The 15,926-nt window shown below is 31.1% G+C and overlaps 1 long non-coding RNA gene across 2 annotated transcripts; it reads left to right on the top strand.

Moving 5' to 3' along the window:
- Positions 1-11,508: 11,508 nt before the first annotated feature.
- Positions 11,509-15,246, top strand: LOC111202649. 2 transcript variants are annotated; one of them, XR_002655549.2, is made up of 4 exons: positions 11,509-12,014; positions 12,118-12,620; positions 12,695-12,773; positions 13,433-15,246. It is a non-coding gene; the product is annotated as an uncharacterized LOC111202649 (long non-coding RNA). The 2 variants fall into 2 exon arrangements; XR_007319402.1 differs by having other exon boundaries at positions 12,118-12,773.
- Positions 15,247-15,926: the final 680 nt, after the last annotated feature.

Genomic DNA, 15,926 nt, shown 5'->3' on the forward strand with positions numbered 1-15,926 from the left:
TATTTAAAATACTCTTATTTAATTCTTTTAAATGCATATCTAATAGTTTTATATGTATATTTAGGTCTAAATCATAATAAATATTTTGATGAAATTTAAATAATAGTAACTATCTGTTTGTTAGATATAAGAAAAGGAGAATATATATATATATATATATATATATAATTTATGCTAATATTAAGTAATATTTTATTTATTAAAATAAAAAATAAAATCTAAAAAATTAAATATATATTCTACTTGATATAGTTACAATATAAATTAGTGGTGGGATTATGATGTTTTAGCGGTTCACAAAATGTTTTCCCCGATTGAGAAGTTACTTTTCTCGGAAAAGGGTTACCATGTACTTCGATTTATTATTATTAGTGACCTAATTTTAAAAAAAAATATTTTAGGTAATAAAAAAATTTAGGTATGTTTCATAAAAACATGTTTGGTTAGTTAAATGAATATTTGGATTATGACTTTTTAAAAACAATTGTCTCAAAATTTATTAAAATCTAATTATTGATGAGTAAATAACTATGTTAATTTATTTAATTGATAAAAGACAATTCAAAAGCATATAAACAAACTGTTTAATCAACAATATGTGTATTAATTGTGGATTATTATTACCACATTTTATTTTTAATAGAACTTTGTAAGCTTGTTATAAGCCAAAACTGAATTAGCCCGGTAAGAAAGAAACTAAAATTGACCAATGTTTTTAAGAACCTTTTATAATATATTATAAAATTAGATGATTTTGTAGCCAACACCAATATAAAAATACTAAAATTTTATTTTTTACTTATTTGATTAGGTTAATTATTTTAATATTAATTATATATTTTATTTTTATGTATATGCTATTTTATGTTTTGACATACTTTATGAATTTTTTAAATAAATTTTAGTGTTTTGTTTTAAAATAGTTAGCATATATATCAAGTTAGTTAATTTTAGTTCATATTTTGAAATTAATTTATAGATTTACTTTAGAAATATTAAGATTATAAAAATATTAAAAAATGATACTGATTTGGAATATTTTTCGTATTTTTATTTATATATGAATATTTTTAATAGTATATAGCCTTTATCGTAATATTGGCTGTGGACATAATTTGTTTTTTTCTTATTAAACTCTTTTTATGTTAAGTTTTCAAGAATTTAGTATAAATACCAATCTAATTTTTAAAATAATTAATACATTAGTTAATTTATCATTTTTGTAATTTTGTATTTATTTTTATTTTACTTTCACATACATGATTATTAGAACATTTTTTATGTTGATTTCTTTTTTAAAATGTTATTTTTGTTCGATAAAATTTTATTTTTAATTTTCAAATATTTAGTTTAAAAATAAAGTTAATTATTTTTGGCAAAAAAATTTAAACTTATTTAATTTTATTTGAGAGAAATAAAATACCTGAAATTTTATATTAAAAAATATCAAATTAACATTTTGAGAATACATATTATTAATAATAATTTTAGCTTCTATGTGACCACTTTAAATAACATATAGCCTCAATTTTAAAATCATATGTGCTTTAGATTCATATTTTCTTTATTATTTCAAATTCTTTTATTTTTTAATATTATATTTTGTACGTAAAATTTATGTTATTCTTCCAAATATTTAGTTTACATATCAATATGATTCCTTTAAGATTTTGGCTTTTTCTAAATTTTACATTGATTATGAAAGAAATAATTTTTGAAAGTTCTATAAGTAATATATAAAATGTTGATTAACATATTTTTCTTGGTGCTACAAGATAATATATGGATATTCTCAATAATTTACGGCATCAAATTATATATAGTATATGTTATTTGTGAATATTTTCAGTTATTTCTGTTTTTAAATCATATAGTCCATATCATATTAAATGTTACATACATAATTATATTTTTAGTAATAATATGCGATCAATACCAATTCATATATGGTACGTGAACAATCTCTTATTATATTAAGTTTTCAATAATTAATTACAAATATCAATCTAACTTTAAAGATAAGTTTTACAAATTTTAATTTATCTTTTTATAGTTTTGTGCTGATTTTTATTTATTTTTACATACGTGATTATTTATAAATATGTTTTTTAAAACTTTGTTTCTTTTTGAATATTTTTATTTTTGTTAATTTTTTGTTTAATTTCAAATATATAATTATTTTATATATCAAGTTAATTATCTTTAATAATATTTTTATTTACTTTATCAAATTAAGATGCTGACTTTTATATTATTATAATGATATTTTGAAATTCTATGTGAACACTTAAATAATATATATCCTCAATTTTGAAATCATATGTTATTTAGATTCATATGTAATGAAAAAGTGATTTAGATTTACATTGTCTTTATTATTTGAAATCCTTATATTTTTAAGTTTATTTTTGTTACTTAATTTTATGTTGATCTTCCAAACATTTATTTCTTATAATAACCTGATTCTTTTAGTTATTTGACAATTTTGCTTACAAAATTTATTATTGATATTTTTTTGAGAGAAATAGCTTCCATTTTGAAATCATATTTTATTAGATTCATATGTAATGAAAAGTGTTTTAGATTCATATTGTTTTTATTATTTTAAAATCTTGTATCCTTTAAGATTTTTTTTGTTAGTTGATTTTATGTTGGTCTTTCAAAGGTTTACTTTATATATCAAATTGAGTCCTTTAATAATTTTGCATTTTCACTAAATTGAATAGTAGTTTCCTTTCTATTTTGAAATAAACAATTTTTTAAAATCTTGAAATTTTTAAAATAATAATTAAAATGGTAATTTGACATATTTTGGTGCTTTAAAATAATATGTGGATATTCTCAATGATTTATTGCATAAAATTACATATAGTACATATTTTTGTTGAATATTTTCACCAGTATATAACCTAAATTTTGTAAATCATGTGTTTTAGATTTATATAGTTATAATTGTTTGAAAGTATTGCATTTTTAAATTAATTATTATATTTGTTTGTTATTTTTATGTTAATTTTCGAAACTTTATTTTATATAGTATAGATTTGTACATGATGTTTTTAACTTTGTAAGTTTAACTTATTTGATAATTATTTATATTTTATTTTGAAATAAAAAATTTCGTAATATTAACATTTTTAGAAATACCAAATTGAAAAACGATTTGGTATATTTTTGGTGCTTTAAAATAATATGTGAACATTCTCAATGATTTATAATATCAACTTATATATAGTATATAACCTAAACTTTGAAAATCATGAGTTTAAATTTAGATTTATATAGTTATACTTGTTTGAAAGTCTTGTATTTTTAAATTAATTATTCTTTTCGTTATTTATTTTTTAATTTTTGAAAAATATTAAACATTATGTTAACTTAATATAGTATTTTTATTTTTGTAAATTTACCTTATTCGATATTGATTTATATTTTAGTTTGAAATAATTTTTTTTTTGGTAATATTAACATTTTTAAAAATAGTAAACTTATATAATAATTTGTCATACTACGATTGGTCGTTTAAATCCTATGTGGACGCTCTCGATGGCTTATAGCCTCAACTTTTATATAGTATAGAAAACTTTATTTTATATAGTATAGATTTGTACATGATGTTTTTAACTTTGTAAGTTTAACTTATTTGATAATTATTTATATGAAATAAAAAATTTGGTAATATTAACATTTTTTGAAATATCAAATTGAAAAACGATTTGGTATATTTTTGGTGCTTTAAAATAATATGTGAACATTCTCAATGATTTATAATATCAACTTATATATAGTATATGTTAGTTTGAATATTTTCAATAGTATATAACCTAAACTTTGAAAATCATGAGTTTAAATTTAGATTTATATAGTTATACTTGTTTGAAAGTCTTGTATTTTTAAATTAATTATTCTTTTCGTTATTTATTTTTTAATTTTCAAAAAATATTAAACATTATGTTAACTTTATATAGTATTTATATTTTTGTAAATTTACCTTATTCGATATTGATTTATATTTTAGTTTGAAATAAACATTTTTTTGGTAATATTAACATTTTTTAAAATAGTAAACTTAAATAATAATTTGTCATACTACGATTGGTCGTTTTAGATCCTAAGTGGACGCTCTCGATGGCTTATAGCCTCAACTTTTATATAGTATAGATATGTATGTATTGATATACAGGTATGAGAAGAAGAGAAGGCGAAGATGAAACAGCAAAGCAAAATATACGTTAAGAATAAAACCATAGATACAACCTTCACTAGTTCTCCTTTGGCGTAGTGGTTCTGCTTATGTGGTTTTACTCATCTAACCTGGGTTCAACTCTCCCACAAGCATAATCCAATATATATTTTACGACACCATTTTGATTTTCACCCGATTTAAGCCATGTCATCACCACATCATCTTTAGTTAACAGTCAACTAACATTTAACAAAAAAATTCATGGTCAAAATATTTATAAGCCTTAATGTGATTGTTTGTGTATGAAATTTGAATTACTCAGGTGTTCATGTATGAATTTGCACAGGTATTCAGTGTGTGTACTGATCGGGACCGCGGTCCTCTGTTTATGTAAGAATTGGCTGATTTCCGTGTTCTCCCCCATTCACAACTTGGGTGTGTCTCTCTGCTCCAAAAAGATCTCCATTCACCAGCGCTCCCCTTATCCAATCAGTAAAAAATAAGCTTCACAAATAAGACTTTCATACGCGTGACGAATGGTACTCATAACCACTGTCATTAATGGTATCACAAACTTCTGTATAAGTGCCTTCATATTTATAAAAGCCTTCACTGACGAGATTGACTCCTTGTGTGGAAAGTTCTTATGGAAAGAAAATTGTGAAGCTCAGTCCTTAGAAAAAGTAGCACGGAGTTCATGTTGCAAAAGCAAAAAAATGAAAGAGGGTTAGGTCTGAGAAACCTTTAAAACTGGAACAAAGTGCGTGCAATGAAGTTAAACCCTAAACAAAGACCCTAACTCAACGAATATGTTAAAATCCGACATTAATTAATAAAGTCCAAACACCCATAAATACATTTCTTTAGTAAACATGTAGAAGACGTAAGATGTGCTGCATCAGCGGGTCAACACCTTTTTCAGGGTCTTCCACACGAAGACCCCATGAGTCACATTGAAGAACTTGGGGATCTAGTCTCGAGTATCGTTGGTCATGAAGTCTCTGAAGGATCCATACTTTGCAAAAAATTTCTCCACTCTCTCTCTAGGGATGCGTCTAACTGGCTCAAGCAATCATAACCAAGATCTCTCATTACCTGAGATGACATAAAAAAGGCCTTCCTCAACAACTTTCTCAAAGACGCTGCAGCACCTCATGAGAGCAAGTTGGAATTTATCTATGCTAGTAAAAATTCTAGAGGGCCAGTAGAAGATGTCTGGATATTTCGAAAAGAGGCTGGATTCTATCTATATTGACATGGATGGGAAAATTGAAGCTTTGAACACTTTTGTCAAGAAGATGGATATTCGGATTCAACAGATTTCTGAGAGTCAAGAAACAAATCCTAGACATTCTTAAACCCAATTATGGTGGAGAATGATGAACAGCCATGATCTGGAGAGCTGAACGCAATAGAAGAAGCTGGTATTGCTAATTCAAGTTCAGTGTCGTTTGATATAAACTCCTGGTGTCGGTCAACACCCCTTAAAAGCCTTCAAAATTGAGTTGTTCTCTTTACACTTCAGACTCGACACTGAAGCAGAGAGTCGATCAACACTCACTGACGGATGTGTTACTTGTTTGTGCGACTGAGATGAGACCAATTGTGAAAAGTGTATAAGACTGAGATCCCATACCTTGTTGTCCCCAAGCATGTAGGAGCAAAAGAGCTGGCTGGATTTCATAACAGAGTGAAGACGATACCTGAAGGCGTCTCTTTTAAAGATGATTGCAATGACTTTTGTTTCTTTCAGTTCTTCAAGAACTCTAGAGAGACCATGGAAGAGATCAATGCACTGTATGATGAGGCTGGGAAACCAGCTGTAGAACTCACTATTGTTTTGAAGTTTAAATTTCCATCCTACCAGATAAAGGAGTGCATCTAGCTTCCTACATTGAGGTATCTTATGATCTTTTGCCTACAATTACTCCTCAAAAGGGTTAAGCGATAAAAGCGATACATAAAGCGTCCTTTGGTATTAGCATCGATCGACGATCCTTTGGCGTCGCTCGACACCCCTCTGGTATCACAGCACACAGAGATAGAAACAGCCAGGTCTGGGGGAAAGAGCAGAAAGCGGAAGAAGAAACATAAGAGAAAAAAGAAGAATGATGACTTCTTGACAGTGGTTCCTCAGAATTGTTCAAATGAGTACCTTGAGTACATAGTGTGCAACAGAGGAGGTTCGAAACCTTTTACCAGGATTCGAGTGCTTGTTACTCTAGAGCTGAGAGAGAACGGATAATCTTCTCCAAGAATCTTCATTGACTGCATGAACAAACTACTGAAGCAAGTTCCCATTCTCATCTCGACAAAACCTGATCTCCAAAAGTCAAGCTAATGACTAAAAACAAGCACTTGATGGGAGACAACCCATTGGTAAGCTTTAATTTCAGTTTAAATTTCATTTTTTCTAATTTTCATATTTTTTAGCACCATTCTTTGAGGTTATTGACTGCATGGTATATTAAATGGAAATACCAAAACTGATCACCTGCCAATAACATCCACGCTTGCTGAGAAAATCATAAGGAACCAAAGCTGACTTCCAACCTTAATCCACTTAATATTTTGTCTTGGGGCTTGGTATACATGATGTGCTCAAATTACCATAGAGCAACTCTCTCAAATAAGAGATCAGTTGCAGTATTTAGGAATCAAATCCACATAGACTTGTTATTTCACACAATAGACTTGGGTTTCAGATTTAGCTAGGCAAAATATAATATAAAGCAGTAAATAAAAGATAGTTTGTAAGCAGATGAGATAAGGGGCTAGAATTAGGGTTTCATTAGGTTATCAGAACTTAAATCTATAGATGCTAAGGAGTTGATCCTAGAACTCAAAAGCAATAATAAGATATCCAGCTCTCACTGTGAGTCTACATGTTTAAATCTGTATTCATACTGATGGGTATTTAATACGGAACGAGTATCGGTTGATACATCTATAGAGTGTCGATCGATATGTCTTTTAAACATGCTTTATCGTCCAGATCGATAAGTTCACTAGGTTACCTAAACCAACATGTCACTGTGTCTACCAACCTAGCTCAACAAAATTATTATCAGGTAATGAACCTACTATCGTAGTTGTCAATAACCTAAGTTCATGATTCTAGTTAATTACTCTTGAAAAGCAGTAAGATCAATTCTGATGAAGGATCCTAATAATTCACCCTTGCAATTCTATACCTTAGAAGTTCATTCACAACCCTAATAAAATCCCTCAACCTAGCAAGTGATCTACTCAAACATTATTAGAGAAGACATAATCAAAGAAAGAATAGAAATCATATAAATAAATAGAAAAACCAATGGAGTTCCAAGAGGACTATGAAGGAGTTCCTCTCTTCTCTCCTAACCTAAGAGAAAACCTAAAGTAAAACAACAGAATAAAGTTTAGCCGTCAACAATGGCTTAGGAAACTATAAGAACTTGATATGAAGTCATACAAGGGTATTGTGACTTCTGGGCCCAAGGTATTAGTGTCGATCGACACTTCTTCATATCTTTGACAGCTTCGTCTCGCGAGTCAGCCAGACCAGTCTTCAGTAACACGGACATAACTTTATATCTAATTGTCATATGGACCTCAAACCGGTGGCATTGGAAAGCTAACTAAAATCTATATCTTGAGTCCAAAGATTAGCTCAATCGCACCGTGGTAAGATCTCCATCCATAGCTAAAATTCTGACGTGTCTGCACAGTTCTGCACCTCTAATATCTCCAAAATCACCAAAGTATCCAAAACGTACCTTAACCTGAAATACTCTAAAATAGACTCCAAACACAATATAAAAACTCTAAATAGAACATATAATGGCATAAAACGTGGTAAAATCCATAGTATATCAATACACTGGATCGGATTCCTCTTTCAGGTCTAAAAGGTAAAATTATGTGTGTTTTTAGTTTCCTTCTCTCCTCTCTTCAGTATCTAGAAAAACAACGAAAATAAAAGATTAAGATGATTTTCTGGGATGCAGAGGGGTAGAAAAATTTCTTATGACCCGCTATTCTAATTCGATGGGATGGGATGATTACTCAAAGATGGAAGCGATGGGGTAGGCAAATTTCCTATGACCTCATTATTCGCCTACACTTTGCAAAGAAAAAAATGAAAGAAAAAGAAAAAAAGAAAAAGAAAAGATTCAGAGATGAGAGAAAAAGGGAAAAGAAACCAGAAAAAGACTACATGTTTACTCAAAAGCCTGTTAAGGTAAGAGCTTATGTGTTCATTGATCGATACTCCCAAGATAAAGGCTACACATTCTTTTGCAGAAATGAGGTCAGTAAAAGGGTATGTCAGGCGGCATCAGTTAAGCTGTGGGATGGATGGTATGGCTGCGAAGCCAAGGTTTAATATATGGAAGTGCCTCTAGAGTTGACACTGATCTGATGTGGTTTGCAACATTGCAGAGGTGAAGGTAGTAGTTTAAAAAAAATTGTGAGTCCCTTCGTTTTAAAACCTCTTTCACATGACTAATCTATTTTTGCTTGATGACAAGCAAAAAGATAAGTCAGGAAAAGTTGATATACCATGAATTTTATCACTTTTAAACCATGGTATAAGTCCTTTTTAGAGTCTATTATATGTGTTTAGATTGTGTTTAGAGTCTTTTCAGGTTTATGTACATTTTGGGCTATTTTGGAGATTCTGGAGCTTTTTGAGGTGCAAAGCTGTCAATATGCGTAAGAAGTTTAGCTATGGTTTGAAGCTTTATCACATTGAGATTGAGCCCACATTTAGACACATGATATATTTTTGAGTTAGCTTTCCAATACTACATGTTTTAGGTCAATAAGGATCATGCATGGATCAAAATTTATGCCCGCTTTACTGAAGAGTGGTCCGTCTGACTCGCGAGAAGAAACTGTCGAGAATCAACTACTGTTGACCAACGACACCTTGGTGTCGATCAAAAATCCTCCAAATCAGAAAACGTTGTATTTTAAGGAATTTTCAAGAATTACAACTTTACCCCAAAGTTTCCCTTATTTACATAAGACCCCTGGCCGACATTAAACCCTATATATATGTTTTCTAAGCTAATGTTGATGGCTACATTTTCTTTTATTCTTAGTGTTAGGGTTGGAGATAAGAGAAGAACTCCTTTAAGGTCCTCTTGGAACTCCTTTGGTTTTAACATTGATTTATTTATCTATTATCTATTCACTATGATTGTGTTTCTGCTATCATGTCTGAGTAATTCTATCTGTTAGATTTAAGGATTTCATGAGTTTAATGTCAAGCTGATAATTGATTAGGATTGCTAGGGTGTTTTTAGATATCGACACCATGGTAGCTTGTAATACTAGGATTTAGAGTAGTTGGAATAGCATGAGAGTGTGACTGATTATCTGAACTTGGAATTATAAGACAATTGAGCGGCACGAGAGTGCAATCGATTAACAGAACCCGAAACCTAAGTGGATTAGATACCTAGGCGCATTCGAGAGTTGGTTTAGGATTTAGTTGAACATTATCGACTGATCGTTAATGCTTGTCGAAAGAGGTATCAATCGACATTATCTGTAGTATCGAATGACACTCTTCTTTGTTTGCATGCGAGTGCTGGAACATAAGATTTAGATATCATATTAGATTTGCAGCGAGAGATAGTTATTCTAAGGAATAAAATTAACATGGTTATTTATTTTGTTTTTTTCTGTTTTTTTTTTAAATAAGCTTATGTATGTTTTGTTAATGATATTTAATATTTTATTATTTCCATGATAAATATTTTACTATTAAGAATATTTTCATTTTATTATTTTAAAAGTAAAAACCAAAATCTAAAATTACCATTCATGCTTTTCAGAAAACTAAAATCTAGTGCAAAGTCAAAAACCAAAAATCAAAATCTAAAATCCAAAACCCAAAAACTAAAAACTAGAAACCGAAATCCAGAATCTAGAAACCAAACAAACAATCATCACCTTAATCTCCCACATCAGAAGTTTAACTCAAACATGAATAATATATAAAGGGTTAGGGTGAATCCACTTATCACCAATTGGTTTTAAGTTAGAATCTCATGATAAGCCCGAATTTAACATGGTATCAGAGCTGGCCTACACCCTGGCTCATTAATCCGGCCAGGATAGTGGCCCGATCATCCCACTAATCGATGGTCCAAGAATTGCTCAATTCTGCAGAGATAGCAAAAAAATAGCACTATCTCGGAGGGGGTATAATGGATTATCGTGAGATTAATGGTTATATGCACCATTATCTCGGGGCATGGTGTTGGAGATTAAGATCCCATATCGGAAAGACAAAACGGACTTCAATAATATATAAGGGACTTAAGCCAATCCATTTACCATCAGTTTGTTTAAAGTTGGAAACCCATTGTAACTCCGAATTTAACATAGAAAAGCTTCAAATAGATCTTAGAGAATTTTCAACTCCTCTTTATATATACCTTTGTAATAGTATTTAGAGGCAAATTCACTCCAACACAACTCTATTTGATCCACTAAATTAGAAATTGCTATTTTTTTCTTCTATAATAGAAAAATAGCAATTCTATATTTTTTCATTTTAGTTAAATATTATTAGTTTAAAGGAATACATTGGAATAAACTCCATCTTTATTATAGCGTTCATCTATCTCTAGACATTATTAGAGAAGTGGTTTGTCATGTGTCATCACCACATATATTTTGAAATAAAAATGATGACATGTCATACTAAAAATGATAACATGGTTTGAAGCTAATTGAGAAATAGACATGGACATTTAATGTTGATTTATATTTCGGCAAGTTTTATAAAATATGGTAATAACTCATAGATCATCAATAATATAACAACAAATAATATAATAGTAGAAATATAAATATAATATTATTTTAAAGTTTTTAAATTATTATTTAATTCTACTTATCATAATTATATATATTTTTTTACTAAAAAAATTTCAAATTTCATGCAGTTTTTTTTTAATTATAATTTTCTGATCCCAATACCATTAGTTCTTTTTTAATATTTATAAATTTTAGAAATTTTATTTAGTTTTACGTTTTGATAATTATATATAACAAAATTTTCTCTTAATTTTATGGAATTTTATTAAATATAGATAAACCAAAAGAAATAGATAAAAAATATTACAAAATTATTATTTTAAATATATACATATATATTATTAAATATAAATTTAAAATATAAATTATTTATTTTATAGCAATTTTTAAATATAGTTAAATTAAAAATTAAATATTGTAAGCGAATAATAAAAGCTAAAGTTACTAAAATTTTATTTTTAAATATAGTTTAAATTTTAAAAATTTTTATTTCTGCACTAGGAAACACGTAGTTTTAGATATAAAAATAAAATAAAATACATTGGAGATGATGTAAGAGATATATAAGTTTTTTACAGAATCTTGTAGTTTCATGCAGTGGTTGATAGCTAAAACTGAAAATCGCAATCAGATGGATCTAATTAAGAAGCACTTTAAAACTTTTTAATAGATAAAGCATTGTTTTCTGTAGATTATATACATTTTTGTTTTGTATATACATCTGTAACGACCCAAATCTCGGCCCGGAAATATTTAGCCCAGTAAGACCCAATTGCATTGAAGAAAACCCTAAAGTTTTCTTATTTAAGATGAGATTTCGTGGTGGCCTCTGACATAGACTTTTGGGGATGGAAAAGCCCTGCCGGAACGGCACCGGAACAGCCACAAATAGCCACCATGAAAGAGAAGTCATCCTACCATCCGAAAAGAGAGAGTAGAGCTCTGCAGACATGTTTTGGGGGAATAGAAGAACGATCGATCAAATATGAGTATTCCGAAGCTAAATTTTGAGGTTATATTCTACACTCATAGATCTATGTGTATCAGAAAGCAGATCGTCATTTGGAATTTTTATCTATAAGTTATGGTTGTTTCTTTGGGACTGATATCTACAGATCGGATCCGCGAACAGTCAACTTCATCAGCGTTTTACCGTTGATACAGAAGGAACCAGGGAACGGGCGAGATATCATTGGAAAGATCTCGATTCCAGATTTTCAGATCATCTATCCGATTGTCAAGTCGACGTACGGTTAGAAAGTTATTGACATTTCTTCTTGGCGAAGAATAAAGCTGTTGAGTTGTAGAGACAGTTCCGACCAGTCTCGGTGTAAGTCAGAAACGGTAGACAGAAACAAAGTCTTTCAGTCTGTAAATTTTTCAGTAAGTAGTTAACTCCCACATCTATCATCTCCTGCCAGCGGATCGTTATTCCGAGTTATTTTCTGAGAGTTATACTTGTTTTCGTGAGAGGTGTTGGTGCAGTTTGCGTTTACGACCAGCCTGGAGATGAAGCTACTTTGGTTAAGCAAATGGTGTCCGATCGGAGTAAACTTGGTGTCTACGGATAGAGGACATATAGGACTACATTATGACCGGAGGGATCTAAAGGTTAACGGTCAGTTCTTGAGTTATTCATCTGTTTTCTCTATGGTTCAGCTCTGCCAGAATATCATATTGATCTAATTTCAGAGAGCTCCGGAGTTGCTTTGTTAGAGCCGTCAAGGTCCATTCGGGGTTTCCTCAGGTTTCTTCAGAACCCGTGGAAAAGGTGAGGGTCTATTCCGTAAATCCCGTACCAGTGTAGAATTCTCTCTATCGTAGTTTAGATTTCGAATCATGATCCGTCTGTTTGAATTGGGTCTGTTGAGTCCTAATTGGTAATTAGTTCATTCATTGTAAACTGGAACTAGGGGTCTAGAGGATTCAAGTTTTGATTGGATTGTGTGATTGTAAGAGATGCGATATATATATATATATATATATGTATGTATACATAGTTATTAGTAGGGACTATGTGCGTGGGCGGGGGCTCATAGATGTCTGGGCTAGCGACGCTACTCTGATTGTGCAGGCAGGGGTTCAGAGACGTCTGGACTTGCGATGCTACTTGTGCGAGTGTGTGGTGCCGAGACGTTTGTACCATGGATGCTACTTGAGAGGGCAGGGGTACAGAGACAGACTGTACTAGCGACGCTACGTATTATATATCCATATGAGGAGATGCGGGGTGTATGGACTAGCTATATGCTATCATCGAATTGTTTGTGTTTTGTTTGTGTGATGCTTTAGGCGTCTTGTTTGTTCATGTTAGAGCTAAAATTCCATAGTGGGAGTTCTATTTACTCAAGTCAGTGGTTTGCGTGTTTAGCATCCCATACCTCACGGAGTAACTCTCCAGTTACTCACCCCTCTTTCTTCCCCTTTCAGATGAGAATGACGAGCAGGAGTGATTGCTATCGGGCTGGTGCTTTGGGAGTTTTATTTCCTTTCATTTTCAGACTTGCAGTTTTTATGCTTTTACTGATATTTTTGAGATTTATTATGTTATTTGGATTTTTGGCTATTTATTGGATTTACGACTTTGGAATTGACTTTTGAGAAGTAATAAATGGAGATTTCAGACTTATTATTTATTTAAGTTATTTCGAAAAATACGGGTGTTACAACATCATTGTAAACTTTATCTTTATCTAAAAGTAAAAAAAAAAAAAACAGAAGCTTAATCTCGATATTATTCTGATGAGATGTAACCACGAATTTGGTCAAAGTATAGTTTATTCACGCAAACTATTAAACTAACAAAACCTTATATATAAATCAGAAGTAAGGGAAACACTTCATCTGTAATACCCATGCATAAACCCTAGGCTGTACTATCACATTCGACGCTGATGTCCACACCGGACGAGTTTCTTCAACTGATACAGAAACTTACGAGCAGTTGATATGTGGCGACGTATGTCTGCATTGGATTTGGCCTTCTTCAAACTGTAGTTCTTCAGATAGATGCAACGACGTCGTCTATAATCGTCTTCCTGACTCAATAGAAAGTCTGCACTCAGTTTTTCTGAAGTTACTTCTTCATCACGTATTGACTTCTTTGGGTTTCCTTCTTGATCCCAAACTTTTCCATAGATCCAGTTCTCGTTTTCCATAATCGATAATATAGCAGATTTTTCTTCTATCTAGCTCTCTATATAAAAGAAAAAAACTGACGGATAAATTCATTAGTGGTAGATATTAGGGTATATATACAGCCTTTTTTTTCCTTTTTTGAAATGTTAAATATACTGGATTATTTAGAGAATTTTATTTACAAAAAATATATATCCATTAACAAAAAAAGAGAAAAATAACTCATTAACATAAACTCTCTGTGACGACCCGGTTTCCTTAACAGGTTTGGTTTGTTTCCTAATTATTATTTTTTTAATTAAACCAAAGTGATATATCAGATCAGCAACTGAACCAGAGGTCAACCCAAAACCCTACTCAACCAGCCAAGGTGCCAACCAAGACAAATGTGCACTAAAAAAGCCATATCTTACAAACCAGGAGGGTTTAAATGACGAGGCTAATTTTTATGGATTCTACACTCAAAAAGGAATCCAGGAAAATTGGAATCGGTCCAAAATAATCACGGAACAAGAAGTTATGAATTTTACAAGTCAGAGGTTTCTTATCCCGTCCATCTGCGAGTACCCAACTTTAGAAGAGGATTCAAACCCAAAGAAGAATTGGCCTGAACCAAAACCGATCATAGGAGTCAAGAGGAGTTTATCAGCTTGAAAGCCCAAGATCAGGAGAAATGACCACGGAAATTAGGAGATATGATCAATTTCCCAAAACCGGTCAAACCAGTTCTACACTTGCCTTATTTGGAAGATCCGGGGTTCAAATCAAACCAACCTCAAGAATGGCAACCAGGCTACCTTATAAGTCATTCAGAGGCACTCCAAAACATCCTCGGAAGCACCAAGCCACACTATATCAGTCGGATCCCAATCAAACCAAAAGATCAAGCCGGTTTGCATCAATTGGCCAAACCGACATCATTTAAGGAAAGTCTTCAACCAATTCAACTAGGTTCGACCCAGAGATATTTATGGGAACCAGGAGATACTTTAGACCATTCAGAAGATATCCAAGACGTCCTTAGCTGCACCAGCACCCAGGAGATCAGGCGGATCTCTCTCTCCATCAACATTCCATATATGGCCACAATTACACTAAATGCTTTGGAGGAGTTTCTACAGATTTTTGCCCAAGACCAATGGCCATATTCTCTTCTATTAAGACCAAGGAGTATTTCAGGAAGGCTTGAAGATCATGGCCACGTCCAGAAGCTGTCCAGATACAAGATCATCCAAGTTATCCTTTTGAAGGAACAAATCGAACTAACGGCTAGTTTCCATGGAGCCATCAAAGCCTTCTCATCCAAGACTTTTATTTCGATTTATTTCCTTTCCTTATGTAATTTTCAGACTGTTAGAGAGTCCTTTGTCGAGCCTATAAAGCTCTAGTCTTTGCTTCATTGTAAATCACCAAGTAAATAAAAAGTTTATTCAGTTTTTATCAAAGATTGTTCTTTGTATAAAATATCGGTCTTTAGGATTCAAAGAGAGATTCTTTGTTGTTCTATTAATTTCGTGAGTCTAGTTTGTTTGTGCAAATCAAACAAGCTCAGTACACAGATTAATAGAGTCAATCACATCGTTTCCATCATCCATCAGATTGAGAGATTCAATCCAACATTCATTCGCAAATCCACTTCAATCCATCTTTGATCAAGCTGAGAGGGCTTGATACACAGCCAGTTTCAGCTTGATTCCAAATATTCTTTTATCACATTGTTTTTTTATCTTCCAGTTATTTTCATAAAAGTCGTATCTCATTCATCTTTTCATTTGTTTCAGTTTTT

Source organism: Brassica napus, chromosome C2, assembly GCF_020379485.1.
Source record: "Brassica napus cultivar Da-Ae chromosome C2, Da-Ae, whole genome shotgun sequence".
Taxonomy (NCBI): domain Eukaryota; kingdom Viridiplantae; phylum Streptophyta; class Magnoliopsida; order Brassicales; family Brassicaceae; genus Brassica; species Brassica napus.